Raw genomic sequence first — 19,047 nt, forward strand, 5'->3', positions numbered from 1 at the left:
TATATATATATATATATATATATATATATATATATATATATAAAAGCATAAAAGTTTAATAATAAAGTTTAACAAACACAACAAAAGTTTAATAATAAAGTTTAACAAACACAACAATTTATCATCCAATTAATAAGAAAAGTTATTCAAATTTTAATCCAATTAATAAGAAAAGTTATTCAAATTTTAATAGATCTAAGAAAAAAAGTAAATTTGGGTATTTGTATATTTGAAAACATAGAAATTTTGATAATTTTGGAGATAAACTTCAAATTTTAATTTTTAAATTTTTTTTATATATTAGTTAAACATTGAAATACTATGAACTTTTGAAATTTTGAAAATTTTGGTTTAATATTTAAAAATTTGAAAGTTTGGCCGATTAGGCCGCCTAGAACCGATTAGAACCGTCTAGCTCCGACTTTGACCCACTTTGACCAAAACCGATTAAGCCGACCGATTAGCCTTAATCCTATTCGGTTGAAGACCGTCTAGCGATTAATCCCCGATTAATCGGCCGCCTAGACTGATTTTTATAACACTGATATATATATATATATATATATATATATATATATATATATATATATATATATATATATATATATATATATATATATATATATATATATATATATATATCCGGATCCGGTAAAAAAAATTGGTAGGAAGGTAAGAATTTTTTTTTCTACATATTTTTTGGCAAACAAAACAAATGAATCAGTAGATGAATAAAAATATGATGATTCACAAAAAAAAATCCCGAAAAAACATCTCGATGGTGTACTTTTACAATGATTTTGTTGATATTCATCAAAATTGTCATAAAAATGAATTTGTTCTTGCTTTATTTAAAATTGAACTATACAAGTTCTTTTGGGTGTGTAATATTGAATTCTGAGTGATTCGTATACAAACATTACAAACAAATATATAGGCACAACAGGGGAAAAGGAAAAGACGTATAATAAAGAACTATAAAGGAGGTAATTTAATATCCCCCCGCAAGCGAGACGGTGACGGCCCTAGGCGAAACATACGCCGGAAGAACTCGAACTGAGGTTTCGGAAGGCTCTTTGTAAAGATGTCCGCCATTTGAATCTTGGTAGGTATGAAGCGAGTATGGAGCTTCTCGGTACAAACAAGCTCAAGTATAAAATGATAATCCAACTCGATGTGCTCGACTCGTTTATGAGAGATCGTATTTTGAGTGAGAAATAGAGCATTACGATTGTCACATAGAATGGTTGGTCGATCAGAAGGTAAAACATGCAATTCCCGTAGAAGGTGGGTTATCCAAATGATTTCAGTTGCAGTGTTGGCCATATCCCGATATTCAGACTCACAACTGGAGCATGAGACTGTAGGTTGCTTCTTAGCACTCCATGAGACAAGGTTAGCTCCTAAAAAGATCGCATAACCATAAGTTGATCGGAAAAGCCAAGGAGTGAGGACTTTTGAGGGCGTGAAAAGTGGAGGCCAAAAGCTAAAGTGCCTTTAAGGTATCGGAGAATACTCTTGACCGATTGATAGTGATCGTCTGTAGGAGCATGAAGGAATTGACTGACTTGATTCACGGCATATGAGATGTCAGGTCTACTGATGGTTAAATACTGAAGAGCACCAACAATAGATGGATAGTGAGTAGGGTCTAAATATAGAGTACCAGAAACGATAAATGAGACATTAGTAGCAAGAGGAGTGGGGGCAGGTTGAGCATCGAACATCTTGGCACGTTCGAGAATCTCACGAGTATACTTGGATTGATTCAAAAAGAGCCCATCGGAAGCATACATAACTTCAATCCCAAGAAAGTAGTTGAGCTCCCCTAAATCCTTGATAACAAATTCTTTGTTCAGACGAGCAATAAATGTTGTAAGAACGTGATCTTGGTTACCGGTAAGAATCAGGTCGTCAACATAGACTAATAAGTACATAACACAAGAGTCGAGTTTAAAGATAAACAAAGAGGTGTCAGTCCGACTACTTGTAAATCCATTATCCAAGAGAAAGGTCTTTAATCGATGAAACCATGTCCGTGGGGCTTGTTTAAGCCTATATATGGCTTTGTTTAGTTTGCAAACATGACTTGGAAACTGAGGGCTAAGAAAGCCCGGGGGTTGCTCCATATATATGCATTTAATAGTAATATGTCCATGAAGGAAGGCATTGTTAATAACAAGTTGATGTAACCTCCAGTTATTAAGAACCGCCAAAGAAAGTATAATACGAACCGTGGAGGCTTTAACAACCGGGCTAAAGGTATGAGTGTAATCATGACCTGGTGGTTGACTAAAACCTTGAGCTACAAGTCGAGCCTTGTGGCATTCAATAGTCCCATCAGAGTGAAACTTGGTACGATAAATCCATTTGGAACCAACAACAGGATGATTCATAGGAGGGGGGACGAGGGACCAAGTGTTGTTTTTATGTAGAGCATCAAGTTCATGATTCATAGCGTCAACCCATTTGGGGACTTTGAGGGCAGACTTGAGCCCATTCGGGTCGGTGGTGGCATAACGAGTCACTTGAGACAAATCGGCGATATGTCGAAGTTTAAAAATACCCGCTTTAGCTCTAGTAACCATAAGGTGAGATGGCATAGTCGGTGGTGTAGGAGGCGTAGGATCAAGAGTGGGAGTGCTATAAGGAGTGAGAGGAGGAGGATCCTTGATATGTAGTGGGGTAGGTGTAGGTGAAGGTGGGTGTTCAAAGGTAGGAGATGTGGTAGGCGTAGGTGACGATGAGTTATCGACAACAGGGCTTGTAGGTGGAGAAGTATCCATGCAAAGATGACATGGAGGGGTAGGTAAAGGATTTGAGGGTAATGTGCATGGGGAAGAGGCAAGAGGTGAGAATTTAGGTGAATCTGGAGGTTTCGCAATAAGGGAAATGTCTATAAAAGTGGAAACTTGAACGCGAGAGATAGACTGAGAGTTGGAGCATTGCATAAAGGGAAAAGTATTCTCGTCAAATCGAGCATGTCTCGATATATACACACGAGATGTTACTGGGTCAAGACATTGATACCCTTTATATTTATGGATATAACCAATAAAGATGCACGGTAAACTTCTTGGTGATAATTTGTGTTCCGAGTAGTCACGAAGATAAGGAAACACGCGACAACCAAAAGTCCAAAATGAATGATAATTCAGCGGTTGTAAATATAGAAGCTCAAAAGGAGATTTTCCAGCTAGAGTTTGTGTAACGCCCGTAGATCCGGGCTAGTCAATTTAGAGATAATAGGGGTCGAAAACGACTTTTTGACAAAAGATTATTTAGAATAAATAATCTTAACCAAGTTGTAGAATACGTCTCAAGGGTTCCGTACATATAAAGAACGTTGAAATCCGAGTTATAACGAAGAAGTTATGGTCCGTTGAAGTTTTACGGCAAAACCGGCACGACACCGGGAGACGTAAATAGTGAATTTACGGAAAAAGACTTTTTAGCCTTAGTGATCTAAACAAATTTTGTAGTATACGTTAAACTGAGAACATACAAAAAAAGAACGCCCAAATCTGACTTCGTATGAGGAAGTTATGAATTTTCTAAGATTTGGCATAGCAGTACACGGCCCGAAACTCGAATTTTAGATCGAGCGGTTTTTGGCCTACGCGACCTAAATGAGAATTGAAGATCTCATTAATAGGAACTCAACGATAAAAAGACAGACGAAAACAGAGTCCGTATGTACAAGTTATGAATTTTACGCGGACATTTAACAGTATAATCTCCTCGTACTGTTAAATTTAAGATCGGTCGAGAATTAGCCGACAGAGTCAAAATGAAAGTTGTAGATCTTATTTTTACCTACACGTGGATATAAAGAACGTCAAAAAAGGAGGTCGTATGTGAATGTTACGGATTTTAGAAGTCGGAAGCGTGCTGTGCGAAAATGGATGATGTGGCACAATCTTGGCCATTGCTTTCTCCCCAAGTCTTGCCACTAGATGGTGACATGTGGCACAAAGTTCAGCCATTTTTCACCCTATAAATAGAACCTCTCCCACCCTCATTTTCTTCACACCTTTCCCATTCTTTCTTCTCTTTACTCTCTCTCTAGAACCTCTCTCTAGCCCCGAAACCCCCCGAAAAGCCTAGGGAACCTCCCTAGCACAAGGCGGAAGCCCCGGAGTGCTCGACGGCTCCGAGAAGAAGAGCTTTTCGGCTCAGGAACGCTGCTCCAAGCAAAACCTGGTTTTCTATAAAACCCGCTGTAAGTGAGCTACGCCTACGCTATTTTTAATATAGCTTTTATTTAATTATAGTAACGTTATTAGGAACTTATAATAAATACTTGGGCTATTATTATGGGTTATATAAGTATTGTTTAACGCTTATATAATAGTAATAATAGCTAGACTATGAATTAGTCTCGGCGAATAATAGACTAAACTCTAGTGGTAATAATACTAGGTTTCGTCGAAGGAAATTATTTTTTTAAGAAGCGAAGCGCTGTCTGAGTTCGGAATCACCACCTTTTCAAGTGAGTGCATAGTTACTTTCATCTTACACATAGATATGAAGTATTTTATATAAACTACGTGCTATGTGTGCATATTATCTGAGTACTTGTTGTCTATGCTGGATAAACGATTTTATACATGTTTTAAATGATTTAAACTGTATATATATATATATATATATATATATATATATATATATATATATATATATATATATATATCTACGATAATATGTTGGGTAAAACATGGGTAGATGTAATAGATGGAATATGAGTTGGATGATGAGTTGAGAGGTGTTATAGACCACGAGGTGAGTGTGAGAGGTGGACGATGTGAGAAGCCTTTCCCAAATGATAGCCATGTCATCTAGCAGAGTATGGATGACAACCACAGACTATTCTAGACAGTCCGGTGGAACAATAGCAGGCTCGCAACCTGTAGGTGTTGTGAACGATGTGTTCACCCGGTGTACTCTAAACCCTAGCGATCATGCAGACTTGGTGCCTAAACCTTGGCAATCATGCAGACTTGGTGCCAAAACCTTGGCGACTATGCGGACTTAGTGTCTGTTGTATAAACCCTGGCGACTATGCAGACTTAGTGCCAAAACCCTGGCGACTATGCGGACTTAGTGGCTGTTGTATAAACCATGGCGACTATGCAGACTTAGTGCCTAAACCCTGGTGACTATGCGGACTTAGTGCCTATTGTATAAATCCTGGCGACTATGCAGACTTAGTGCCTAAACCCCGATGACGATGGACTTCGTGCCGATTCCTTAGGATGATCCTTAGGAATGAATGAACGAGGAATAGTTGATTCTTAGGGTAGATCCTTAAGAGTAAAGAAGATAATGGGGATGGGTAATTGGGTTGATTGTTTGATGTTTAAACATAATAATTATATTATTGTGGGTTGAAAACCCTATGTACTCACCAGGTTTCCCAACCTGACCCACTCAAGCTTATTTTTATCACAGGTGTCAATATGAAGCTACTTTACACTGAGAGATTTAAAAGAGATGTAGATCAGTAGTGTAAATGAATGTAAGTTCTGTTTATGCTTATGTTTCTGTATTGACGATGACATCCCAAATGTTTTAAAATGAATAAAAATACATTTCTTCGGAAATGTTTTGATAATGTATTTATCATGTTTTACTGGGAACTAATTCCGCAACATTTTTATTAAAAGAAGTACTCTGATTTTTATAAAACATAAACAAAATCGGTCTTTTCTGGCCGTGAAAATGGGGATGTCACAGTTGGTATCAGAGCATTAGTTTAAGCGAACTAGGAATAAGGATTTATTTCTAGACTTGAACTTAGAATGCTAAGCGATGATCGTGAGGAGTGTGTCTAATATATTTTAGGAAGTACACCTGAATAGACACGGGCACTAGCTCATTTAGGGAAGATGTCTAAATTGCTTTTATGTGCTAAATGATTTCTGATGCTTTATTATGCTATCGTTTGATCGGATCTATGGTCTGTTGCCGACCGGATCTGGAAACTTTATGTGTTCAGATGTCTAAACGTTTAATTACTATAGTAGAACTGGCATGTAATGTTTCGAAGTAATAAGGAGGAATACGCGTCTAAACCTTCCTCTATCTATATTCTCGTCTCGATACACCAAACGACTGCTTTGGTGTGTAGAACATCATGGTGAAGACTCCTAGTGAATTGAGTAAATGGAGGAAATGAGAAGGCTTACGATACTGAATGGTACTTATCGGAAGATATCATAAGAATGATATCTTTCCTTTAGAATGCATCTAATAAATAATATGTCTAGTACGGGAGAAGTAAACTTTCGATTTGCAGAAAGAAAGATTTTTGGTATAATCCATGAAGTTATTCCATCGTCTGACATTTCCATCACCAACCGAGTTGAAGCAGAATTGATGATCGAAGATACGCATGGAAGAATTCCTAGTAGAGTCTAGAGAAAATTATATGATTGTTTGGACACATTTGTGTGTGTTAAAATTGTTTTTGTGATAATAACTTTGAGAACTGCGAGACAATACTTGGGACGAGTATGAGTAGGTGTGAATGGTAGTAGAGGCCTATGCTACCGGAAGCACATGACTCGCACTTGGATCAGAGAAAGTCACAAGGTTACCAAGGAGCTAGTAATCGATTTCATTTTATTCAAGTATGTCGTTACCATCGTTTCGGTAATGACTAAGAACATGTTTGTTATTCCGACCCTAGTGGTCATATCAAATTGAGTCCAACTACGCTGAGTATGTTATGTGGTTCAGAGAATCAAGTTCGATGTAGCATCTAACTTAAAACAGAAGATTGAAATAAAAAGGGATCAGTAGAGGTATCGCGAAAAGTTGCTTGTAGCTAGAAATGCTACCTTTTAAGATGAGATTAGAACATGAAGGAAAGTATAGTCTGTTCTGGAAGACTCTAAGAGACCTGAGTCTAAGCATTGCAGCATACGATGATAGGTCATTGGAATATGACACATCGTTCCATTTTAGTAATTAAATAACTTATCTTAGGTTTGTTAAGAAGAAGAAGCAGTCTCCAGTAAGGATCGAGATTGTGACTTGAAGGTCATAATTTGGAGTCTAACGTGAGATAGGGAGCAAGTGCAAGATCGAGCACCCCCTGCAATCAGGAAGTCTTAGAGGTAGATATTAATTCGAAGAAACATCAAAGTTACGGTTATTACTTAGGATGAAGAGATAAGGTATGGAGTCATCATGTGAGCCCTTTTTCGTTGATGATTCCGGGACGTAATCATCCTAAGGGGGAGATAATTGTAACGCCCGTAGATCCGGGCTAGTCAATTTAGAGATAATAGGGGTCGAAAACGACTTTTTGACAAAAGATTATTTAGAATAAATAATCTTAACCAAGTTGTAGAATACGTCTCAAGGGTTCCGTACATATAAAGAACGTTGAAATCCGAGTTATAACAAAGAAGTTATGGTCCGTCGAAGTTTTAAGGCAAAATTGGCACGACACCGGGAGACGTAAATAGTGAATTTACGGTAGAAGACTTTTTAGCCTTAGTGATCTAAACAAAATTTGTAGTATACGTTAAACTGAGAACATACAAAAAAAGAACGCCCAAATCTGACTTCGTATGAGGAAGTTATGAATTTTCTAAGATTTGGCATAGCTGTACACGGCCCGAAACTCGAATTTTAGATCGAGCGGTTTTTGGCCTACGCGACCTAAATGAGAATTGAAGATCTCATTAATAGAAACTCAACGGTAAAAAGACAGACGAAAACAGAGTCTGTATGTACAAGTTATGAATTTTACGCGGACATTTAACAGTATAATCTCCTCGTACTGTTAAATTTAAGATCGGTCGAGAATTAGCCGACAGAGTCAAAATGAAAGTTGTAGATCTTATTTTTACCTACGCGTGGATATAAAGAACGTCAAAAAAGGAGGTCGTATGCGAATGTTACGGATTTTAGAAGTCGGAAGCGTGCTGTGCGAAAATGGGTGATGTAACACAATCTTGGCCATTGCTTTCTCCCCAAGTCTTGCCAGTAGATGGTGACATGTGGCACCAAGTTCAGCCATTTTTCACCCTATAAATAGAACCTTTCCCACCCTCATTTTCTTCACACCTTTCCCATTCTTTCTTCTCTTTACTCTCTCACTAGAACCTCTCTCTAGCCCCGAAACCCCCCGAAAAGCCTAGGGAACCTCCCTAGCACAAGGCGGAAGCCCCGGAGTGCTCGACGGCTCCGAGAAGAAGAGCTTTTCGGCTCAGGAACGTTGCTCCAAGCAAAGCCCGGTTTTCTATAAAACCCGCTGTAAGTGAGATACGCCTACGCTATTTTTAATATAGCTTTTATTTAATTATAGTAACGTTATTAGGAACTTATAATAAGTACTTGGGCTATTATTATCGGTTATATAAGTATTGTTTAACGCTTATATAATAGTAATAATAGCTAGACTATTAATTAGTCTCGGCGAATAATAGAGTAAACTCTAGTGGTAATAATACTAGGTTTCGTCGAAGGAAATTATTTTTTTAAGAAGCGAAGCGCTGTCTGAGTTCGGAATCACCACCTTTTCAAGTGAGTGCATAGTTACTTTCATCTTACACATAGATATGAAGTATTTTATATAAACTACGTGCTATGTGTGCATATTATCTGAGTACTTGTTGTCTATGCTGGATGAACGATTTTATACATGTTTTAAATGATTTAAACTATATATATATATATATATATATATATATATATATATATATATATATATATATATATATCTACGATAATATGTTGGGTAAAACATGGGTAGATGTAATAGATGGAATATGAGTTGGATGATGAGTTGAGAGGTGTTATAGACCACGAGGTGAGTGTGAGAGGTGGACGATGTGAGAAGCCTTTCCCAAATGATAGCCCTGTCATCTAGCAGAGTATGGATGACAACCACAGACTATTCTAGACAGTCCAGTGGAACACTAGCAGGCTCGCAACCTGTAGGTGTTGTGAACGATGTGTTCACCCGGTGTACTCTAAACCCTAGCGATCATGCAGACTTGGTGCCTAAACCTTGCCGATCATGCAGACTTGGTGCCAAAACCTTGGCGACTATGCGGACTTAGTGTCTGTTGTATAAACCCTGGCGACTATGCAGACTTAGTGCCAAAACCCTGGCGACTATGCGGACTTAGTGGCTGTTGTATAAACCATGGCGACTATGCAGACTTAGTGCCTAAACCCTGGTGACTATGCGGACTTAGTTCCTATTGTATAAATCCTGGCGACTATGCAGACTTAGTGCCTAAACCCCGATGACGATGGACTTCGTGCCGATTCCTTAGGATGATCCTTAGGAATGAATGAACGAGGAATAGTTGATTCTTAGGGTAGATCCTTAAGAGTAAAGAAGATAATGGGGATGGGTAATTGAGTTGATTGTTTGATGTTTAAACATAATAATTATATTATTGTGGGTTGAAAACCCTATGTACTCACCAGGTTTCCCAACCTGACCCACTCAAGCTTATTTGTATCACAGGTGTCAATATGAAGCTACTTTACACTGAGAGACTTAAAAGAGATGTAGATCACTAGTGTAAATGAATGTAAGTTCTGTTTATGCTTATGTTTCTGTATTGACGATGACATCCCAAATGTTTTAAAATGAATAAAAATACATTTCTTCGGAAATGTTTTGATAATGTATTTATCATGTTTTACTGGGAACTAATTCCGCAACATTTTTATTAAAAGAAGTACTCTGATTTTTATAAAGCATAAACAAAATCGGTCTTTTCTGGCCGTGAAAATGGGGATGTCACAGTTGGTATCAGAGCATTAGTTTAAGCGAACTAGGAATAAGGATTTATTTCTAGACTTGAACTTAGAATGTTAAGCGATGATCGTGAGGAGTGTGTCTAATATATTTTTGGAAGTACACCTGAATAGACACGGGTACTAGCTCATTTAGGGAAGATGTCTAAATTGCTTTTATGTGCTAAATGATTTGTGATGCTTTATTATGCTATCGTTTGATCGGATCTATGGTCTGTTGCCGACCGGATCTGGAAACTTTATGTGTTCAGATGTCTAAACGTTTAATTACTATAGTAGAACTGGCATGTAATTTTTTGAAGTAATAAGGAGGAATACGCGTCTAAACCTTCCTCTATCTATATTCTTGTCTCGATACACCAAACGACTGCTTTGGTGTGTAGAACATCATGGTGAAGACTCCTAGTGAATTGAGTAAATGGAGGAAATGAGAAGGCTTACGATACTGAATGGTACTTATCGGAAGATATCATAAGAATGATATCTTTCCTTTAGAATGCATCTAATAAATAATATGTCTAGTACGGGAGAAGTAAACTTTCGATTTGCAGAAAGAAAGATTTTTGGTATAATCCATGAAGTTATCCCATCGTCTGACATTTCCATCACCAACCGAGTTGAAGCAGAATTGATGATCGAAGATACGCATGGAAGAATTCCTAGTAGAGTCTAGAGAAAATTATATGATTGTTTGGACACATTTGTGTGTGTTAAAATTGTTTTTGTGATAATAACTTTGAGAACTGCGAGACAATACTTGGGACGAGTATGAGTAGGTGTGAGTGGTAGTAGAGGCCTATGCTACCGGAAGCACATGACTCGCACTTGGATCAGAGAAAGTCACAAGGTTACCAAGGAGCTAGTAATCGATTTCATTTTATTCAAGTATGTCGTTACCATCGTTTCGGTAATGACTAAGAACATGTTTGTTATTCCGACCCTAGTGGTCATATCAAATTGAGTCCAACTACGCTGAGTATGTTATGTGGTTCAGAGAATCAAGTTCGATGTAGCATCTAACTTAAACCAGAAGATTGAAATAAAAAGCGATCAGTATAGGTATCGGGAAAAGTTGCTTGTAGCTAGAAATGCTACCTTTTAAGATGAGATTAGAACATGAAGGAAAGTATAGTCTGTTCTGGAAGACTCTAAGAGACCTGAGTCTAAGCATTGCAGCATACGATGATAGGTCATTGGAATATGACACATCGTTCCATTTTAGTAATAAAATAATTTATCTTAGGTTTGTTAAGAAGAAGAAGCAGTCTCCAGTAAGGATCGAGATTGTGACTTGAAGGTCATAATTTGGAGTCTAACGTGAGATAGGGAGCAAGTGCAAGATCGAGCACCCCCTACAATCAGGAAGTCTTAGAGGTAGATATTCATTCGAAGAAACATCAAAGTTACGGTTATTACTTAGGATGAAGAGATAACGTATGGAGTCATCATGTGAGCCCTTTTTCATTGATGATTCCGGGACGTAATCATCCTAAGGGGGAGATAATTGTAACGCCCGTAGATCCGGGCTAGTCAATTTAGAGATAATAGGGGTCGAAAACGACTTTTTGACAAAAGATTATTTAGAATAAATAATCTTAACCAATTTGTAGAATACGTCTCAAGGGTTCCGTACATATAAAGAACGTTGAAATCCGAGTTATAACAAAGAAGTTATGGTTCGTCGAAGTTTTACTGCAAAACCGGCACGACACCGGGAGACGTAAATAGTGAATTTACGGTAGAAGACTTTTTAGCCTTAGTGATCTAAACAAAATTTGTAGTATACGTTAAACTAAGAACATACAAAAAAAGAACGCCCAAATCTGACTTCGTATGAGGAAGTTATGAATTTTCTAAGATTTGGCATAGCAGTGCACGGCCCGAAACTCGAATTTTAGATCGAGCGGTTTTTGGCCTACGCGACCTAAATGAGAATTGAAGATCTCATTAATAGGAACTCAACGGTAAAAAGACAGACGAAAACAGAGTCCGTATGTACAAGTTATGAATTTTACGCGGACATTTAACAGTATAATCTCCTCGTACTGTTAAATTTAAGATCGGTCGAGAATTAGCCGACAGAGTCAAAATGAAAGTTGTAGATCTTATTTTTACCTACGCGTGGATATAAAGAACGTCAAAAAAGGAGGTCGTATGTGAATGTTACGGATTTTAGAAGTCGGAAGCGTGCTGTGCGAAAATGGATGATGTGGCACAATCTTGGCCATTGCTTTCTCCCCAAGTCTTGCCACTAGATGGTGACATGTGGCACAAAGTTCAGCCATTTTTCACCCTATAAATAGAACCTCTCCCACCCTCATTTTCTTCACACCTTTCCCATTCTTTCTTCTCTTTACTCTCTCTCTAGAACCTCTCTCTAGCCCCGAACCCCCCCCCCCCCCCCGAAAAGCCTAGGGAACCTCCCTAGCACAAGGTGGAAGCCCTGGAGTGCTCGACGGCTCCGAGAAGAAGAGCTTTTCGGCTCAGGAACGCTGCTCCAAGCAAAGCCCGGTTTTCTATAAAACTCGTTGTAAGTGAGCTACGCCTACGCTATTTTTAATATAGCTTTTATTTAATTATAGTAACGTTATTAGGAACTTATAATAAGTAGTTGGGCTATTATTATGGGTTATATAAGTATTGTTTAACGCTTATATAATAGTAATAATAGCTAGACTATTAATTAGTCTCGGCGAATAATAGACTAAACTCTAGTGGTAATAATACTAGGTTTCGTCGAAGGAAATTATTTTTTTAAGAAGCGAAGCGCTGTCTGAGTTCGGAATCACCACCTTTTCAAGTGAGTGCATAGTTACTTTCATCTTACACATAGATATGCAGTATTTTATATAAACTACGTGCTATGTGTGCATATTATCTGAGTATTTGTTGTCTATGCTGGATAAACGATTTTATACATGTTTTAAATGATTTAAACTGTATATATATATATATATATCTACGATAATATGTTGGGTAAAACATGGGTAGATGTAATAGATGGAATATGAGTTGGATGATGAGTTGAGAGGTGTTATAGACCACGAGGTGAGTGTGAGAGGTGGACGATGTGAGAAGCCTTTCCCAAATGATAGCCCCGTCATCTAGCAGAGTATGGATGACAACCACAGACTATTCTAGACAGTCCAGTGGAACACTAGCAGGCTCGCAACCTGTAGGTGTTGTGAACGATGTGTTCACCCGGTGTACTCTAAACCCTGGCGATCATGCAGACTTGGTGCCAAAACCTTGGCGACTATGCGGACTTAGTGCTTCTTGTATAAACCCTGGCGACTATGCAGACTTAGTGCCAAAACCCTGGCGACTATGTGGACTTAGTGCCTGTTGTATAAACCATGGCGACTATGCAGACTTAGTGCCTAAACCCTGGTGACTATGCGGACTTAGTGCCTATTGTATAAATCCTGGCGCTATGCAGACTTAGTGCTTAAACCCCGATGACGATGGACTTCGTGCCGATTCCTTAGGATTATCCTTAGGAATGAATGAACGAGGAATAATTGATTCTTAGGGTAGATCCTTAAGAGTAAAGAAGATAATGGGGATGGGTAATTGGGTTGATTGTTTGATGTTTAAACATAATAATTATATTATTATGGGTTGAAAACCCTATGTACTCACTAGGTTTCCCAACCTGACCCACTCAAACTTATTTGTATCACAAGTGTCAATATGAAGCTACTTTAAACTGAGAGATTTTAAAGAGATGTAGATCACTAGTGTAAATGAATGTAAGTTCTGTTTATGCTTATGTTTCTGTATTGACGATGACATCCCAAATGTTTTAAAATGAATAAAAATACATTTCTTCGGAAATGTTTTGATAATGTATTTATCATGTTTTACTGGGAACTAATTCCGCAACATTTTTATTAAAAGAAGTACTCTGATTTTTATAAAGCCTAAACAAAATCGGTCTTTTCTGGCCGTGAAAATGGGGATGTCACAGTTTGGGTGGGTAGGCGTTTGATGATGTACATAGCAGAAGAGAAAGCATCCACCCAGTATGATGATGGTAATCGAGCATTGAACATCATGGCTAATCCCATCTCGACAACATGTTGATGTTTACGTTCCGCCCGACCATTCTGTTGTGGCGTATATGGACAAGACAACCTGTGGAATGTGCCATTGTTTTTAAATAAGGTCTGAACTTTATGATTCACAAATTCCGTTCCACCATCACTTTGAAAAACTTTAATTTTTGATGAAAATTGGGTTTGGACAAATTGCATGAAAACCTCCAAAGCAGTATACACATCAGATTCTAGTTTTAATGGATAGAGCCAACTAAAGCGAGAAAAATCATCAATGAAAATGACATAATATCGGTAATTATCGACCGATATAACCGGGGAAGGTCCCCATACATCAAAATGAACAAGATATAAGGGATGCAAAGCCCGTTTTGAGTTGAGATCAAAAGGTAACCATTGGCTCTTGGCCAATCGACATGATAAACAAACATCTAGTTTAGGTAAAAGTGAAGTTACAAATATATATCCCAAATTTTTTAAAGCAACAAGAGTATCAAAAGATGCATGACCCAACCGGGAATGCCAAACTTCAAAAGAGGCCTTACGCGACGTAGAGGAAGCAAAAAAAAGCATGAGGACTTAGTTGCAAAACATAAAGCCCGTCATCACATTTTCCTTGGGATAGGACCTGCTTTGTGTGGCGATCCTGAATAAAAAATTGAGGGTAAGAGAGAAGAACATCCACATGGTTGTCTTTGGTGAGGTCACTAACAGACAACATGTTTTTGGTGATATGAGGAACAACTAAAACATCCTTTAATAATAAATTAGGTGTAAGGTTAGCATCACCTTTATGAGAGATTGGGAGGCGGTGACCATTACCAAAGGTAAATGAAGCAGTAATTGGAAGGGAAGCGGAGTTGGAGACGGTCTCAGAAGATGCGGTCATGTGGTCCGTGGCACCAGAGTCAACAAACCAATCAGGCCCAGAAGATGAAACATGGCATTGAGATAAGAAGACAGAAGCCAAGGCATCATCAGAGGGGTTGGCCTGAGAGGCATAAGATGCAAGTTTAGGGAAAGAGGAGGCATAATGGCCATTTGTGCGACAAAGTTGACAATGGGGAGGCCGACGACCATGACCCCGACCGCCAGAGGAGGCTGAACTGCGAGAGGAAGATCGACCCCCCTTCCCCGAGTAGATGGAGAGGCAACAACAGAGAAGGTGAAAGATGGAGGGGAGGTTCCATGAAGAGACTATAATAATAGTTCATGGCTTTCTGCTCGGGCAAGCAAGTCAGCGAATGCGGGAGCAGGGCAAGAAGAGCAGACAGCCGTGGAAAATGTTTCAAAAGGCGACCCAAGGCCACAAATGAACCAGTGAAGTTGATCATCAGAATCAACCGGATGGCCAATAGCATATAATTGATCGCATAACCCTTTGAAATGGCGACCGTATTCAGCCACAAATTTTGAGCCTTTGAGAGATTGACGTAGTTGATCTCGCAGATTGTAAACTTGTTTGATAGAGGAATTACCGAACGCAGCTTCCAAGGCAACCTGTTTTAATAAAAAAATCATAGCACCTCTTTTAATAAAAATGTTGCGGAATTTGTTCCCAGAAAAACATGATAAATACGTTATCAAATCATTTTCGAAGAAATGTATTTTTATTCATTTTAAAACATTGGGATGTCATCGTCAATACAGAAACATAAGCATAAATAGAACTTACATTCATTATCACTAGTGATTATATCTCCTTAATCCCTCAGTGTAATGTAACTTCATATAGACACCTGTGATACAAATAAACTGAGTGGGTTAGGTTGGGAAACCTGGTGAGTACATAGGGTTTTCAACCCACAATAATATAATTATTATGTTTAAACATCAAACAATCAACCCAATTACTCATCCCCATTATCTTCTTTATTCTTAAGGATCTACCCTAAGAATCAGCTATTCCTCGTTCATTCATTCCTAAGGATCATCCTAAGGAATTGGCACGAAGTCCATCGTTGTCACGGTTTACACAACGGGCACTAAGTCTGCATAGTCGCCAGGGTTTAGGCACCAAGTCTGCATGGTCGCCAGGGTTTAGGCACCAAGTCTGAATGATCGCCAAGGTTTAGGCACCAAGTCTGCATGATCTCCAAGGTCTAGAGTACACCGGGTAAACACATCGTTCACAACACCTACAGGTTGCGAGCCTGCTAGTGTTCCACTGGACTGTCTAGAATAGTTCGTGGTTTCCATCCATACTCTGCTAGATGATGGGGCCACGCTTGGGTAAAAGGCCTCTCTCATTGTTCACCTCTCACCCTTATCTCATGGTCTATATCACCTCTTATCTCAACATTCAATTCATATTTCATCTACCCATGTTTTACCCAACATATTTTGTAGATATAAAATACATATACAATTTAAATCATTTAAAACATGTATAAAATCTTTCATTCAGCATAGACAACAAGTATTCAGACAATATGCACACATAGCACGTAATTTATATTAAAATACTTCATATCTATGTGTAAGATGAAAGTAACTATGCACTCACCTGTTAAGGTGGTGATTCCGAACTCAGACAACGCTTCGCTTCTTAAAAATAATTTCCTTCGACGAAACCTAGTATTATTACCACTAGATTTTAGTCTAATATTTACCATGACTAATTATTAGTCTTATTATTATTACTATTATTATTATTATTATTATTATTATTATTATTATTATTATTATTATTATTATTATTATTATTATTATATAAGCGTTTAAACAATATTTTCCAACCACTATGTAAAGACAGGGGCCAGACATAAAACACCGGAGGGCAAGACCATTTTGGCATATAGCACTTCTGAAATCCAACAACCCTATGCGGCCCTTTAAACCAGATTCCCCGTACCGCGAGTAGTTAAAAAGATATTATAACGACACTTATATAAGTCATAATAATAGCCCAAATATTTATTATAAGTTCATAATAACAATACTAATTTTAAATATAAGCTATATTAAAATAGGGTAAGCATAACTTACTTACAAAGGGGTTTTAGCTAGGAGTCGGACTTTGCAGTGGCAGAACTTCGTCGCTGAATCTTTCTACGAAAGATTCGTGCAACGCTTCAGCGCTCACCTTACTATACTAAAACTACAGAAAGAGAAGTCGAATCACGAGGGACCGAAATGCTCGGGGGATAAAAAGAGAAAGACTCTTAAATCAAGAGAATGGTGCAAGAAATATGAGAGCCCAAGGCTTTTATTTATAGTAATTTAGTTTACAAAAACTACCCTCCATAATTACTTAATGACCTTATAGTTATATAAACGACTAAACACCCATTCTTAATACTATTTTAAATAGATTTAACGATATGTGTACTAAACTAATGTCGAAAGTACTCAACACTAGTCTTATAATGACCGCATCGTCGATACCTTTCTAATGATATATACATTTGTATATATATGTATACGTATATATGATTTATACTTTATTTTAATACGTAAATATGTTTTTATAATTTATAACTCGTTCATACGAACTCCGTTCTTGACGTTCCTTATATCCACGCGTAGGCGGGACCGTACCCTACAACTTTCGTTTAGATTCCGTCGGCTAATTTTGACTTTATTTTTAAAGTTATATTTTTAACAGGCCGGGACAGAAAAAGTCCGTTAAAAATTCATAACTTCTTCATCCGACGTCCGTTTTCGTCTGTCTTTTTACCGTTGCACTACTATTAACGAGATATTCGATTCTCGTTTAGGTTGTGTCGGCCAAAAATCGACCGATCTAAAATTCAAATTTCGGGCTGTGCGCTGCTATGCCAAATCTTAGAAAAATCATAACTTCCTCATACGAAGTCAGATTTTGACGTTATTTTTATTCACACTCTTGGTTTAACGTATATTACAACTTTCATTTAGATATCTAAGGCTAAAAATTAGTTTATCAAAAATTCACTTTTTACGTTACGCGGTGTCGTGCCGGTTTCGCCGTAAAACTTCGACGGGCCATAACTTCTTCGTTATAACTCGGATTTCAACGTTCTTTATATGTACGGAACCCTTGTTACATATACTATAACTTGGTTAAGGTTATTCATTCTAAATAATCTCCTATAAAAAAGTCATTTTTGACGCTTATTGTCTCTAAAGTGACTAGCCCGAATCTGCGGGCGTTACACAACCCATATATCACGACCTGTGGAGAGACCAACAATCACAGAAACGGCTTCCTATGATAAAGATGCGTGTAAGAGGATGATGGTTTTTTAATTATCAACAAGCCACACAGCGTAAGCGGGATTGTCGGTAGATTTTCCGTCAAGTTGAGAGAGATGCGAGGGAGGCACTGTAACAGATCCATCCACATAGTGGAATAGGTTTTGATAAGGTAAGATGGGTTCCATTTGGTTTTTCCACAGCAGGTAATTAGTGGAAGAAAGTTTGATAGTAAGCATATGGATGAGGGTATTGAGGGAATAACACCATCCATCAAGGAAGAAGAAGACATGGAGGAAGGGAGAAGAACAGTTGGGGGAGCAACCAATTAGGTTGATACCATGTGTAATATTGAATTCTGAGTGAGTCGTATGCAAACATTACAAACAAATATATAGGCACAACATGGGAAAAGGAAAAGACGTATAATAAAGAACTATAAAAGAGGTAATTTAATATGGGATAATTTTTTTCTTATGAATCATCTTACTTTTGAATCATTTAAAGATTCATTTTGTTTGTTTGTTAAAAATATATGTATATAAAAAGTTTCTTAGTTTCACTAATTGAGCTAGATATGGGCAAATATGGATCAATTTCATAGCTCTCCTAGGAAAATCGATGGTTATCTAATTTAAATTACAAATGGCTAAGACCACTTGTAATTTCGGTGATTATTTTGGAAAACCAATTTTATTTTTGCTAAAAATAGCTAAATCATTACGACGATTGGATAATTTTATAATTTTCTCTTTGTTTTTACGAGCTTCTTTCTTATTAATTTTGGAAGTTTTAGATATAATTGGTAGAGTCTAACTAAAAAGGGAACTGATTCAAACACAACAAAATTTTTCCATACACAACCATTTGTACATTAAAATGTTGTATTGTACAATTCCATAAAACATAAATTGTTGTATATGAAAAAAAATTGTTGTGTACAACTAAAAAGTACTTGTTAATCAAGGATAAGAATAAGATATGTAAATTAAGAAAATAGCAAAACTACAAATTAAGATACATT

The sequence above is a fragment of the Lactuca virosa genome, chromosome 7 (genome assembly GCF_052849685.1).
Source record: "Lactuca virosa cultivar CGN04683 chromosome 7, Lactuca_virosa_CGN04683_v6, whole genome shotgun sequence".
Lineage (NCBI taxonomy): Eukaryota > Viridiplantae > Streptophyta > Magnoliopsida > Asterales > Asteraceae > Lactuca > Lactuca virosa.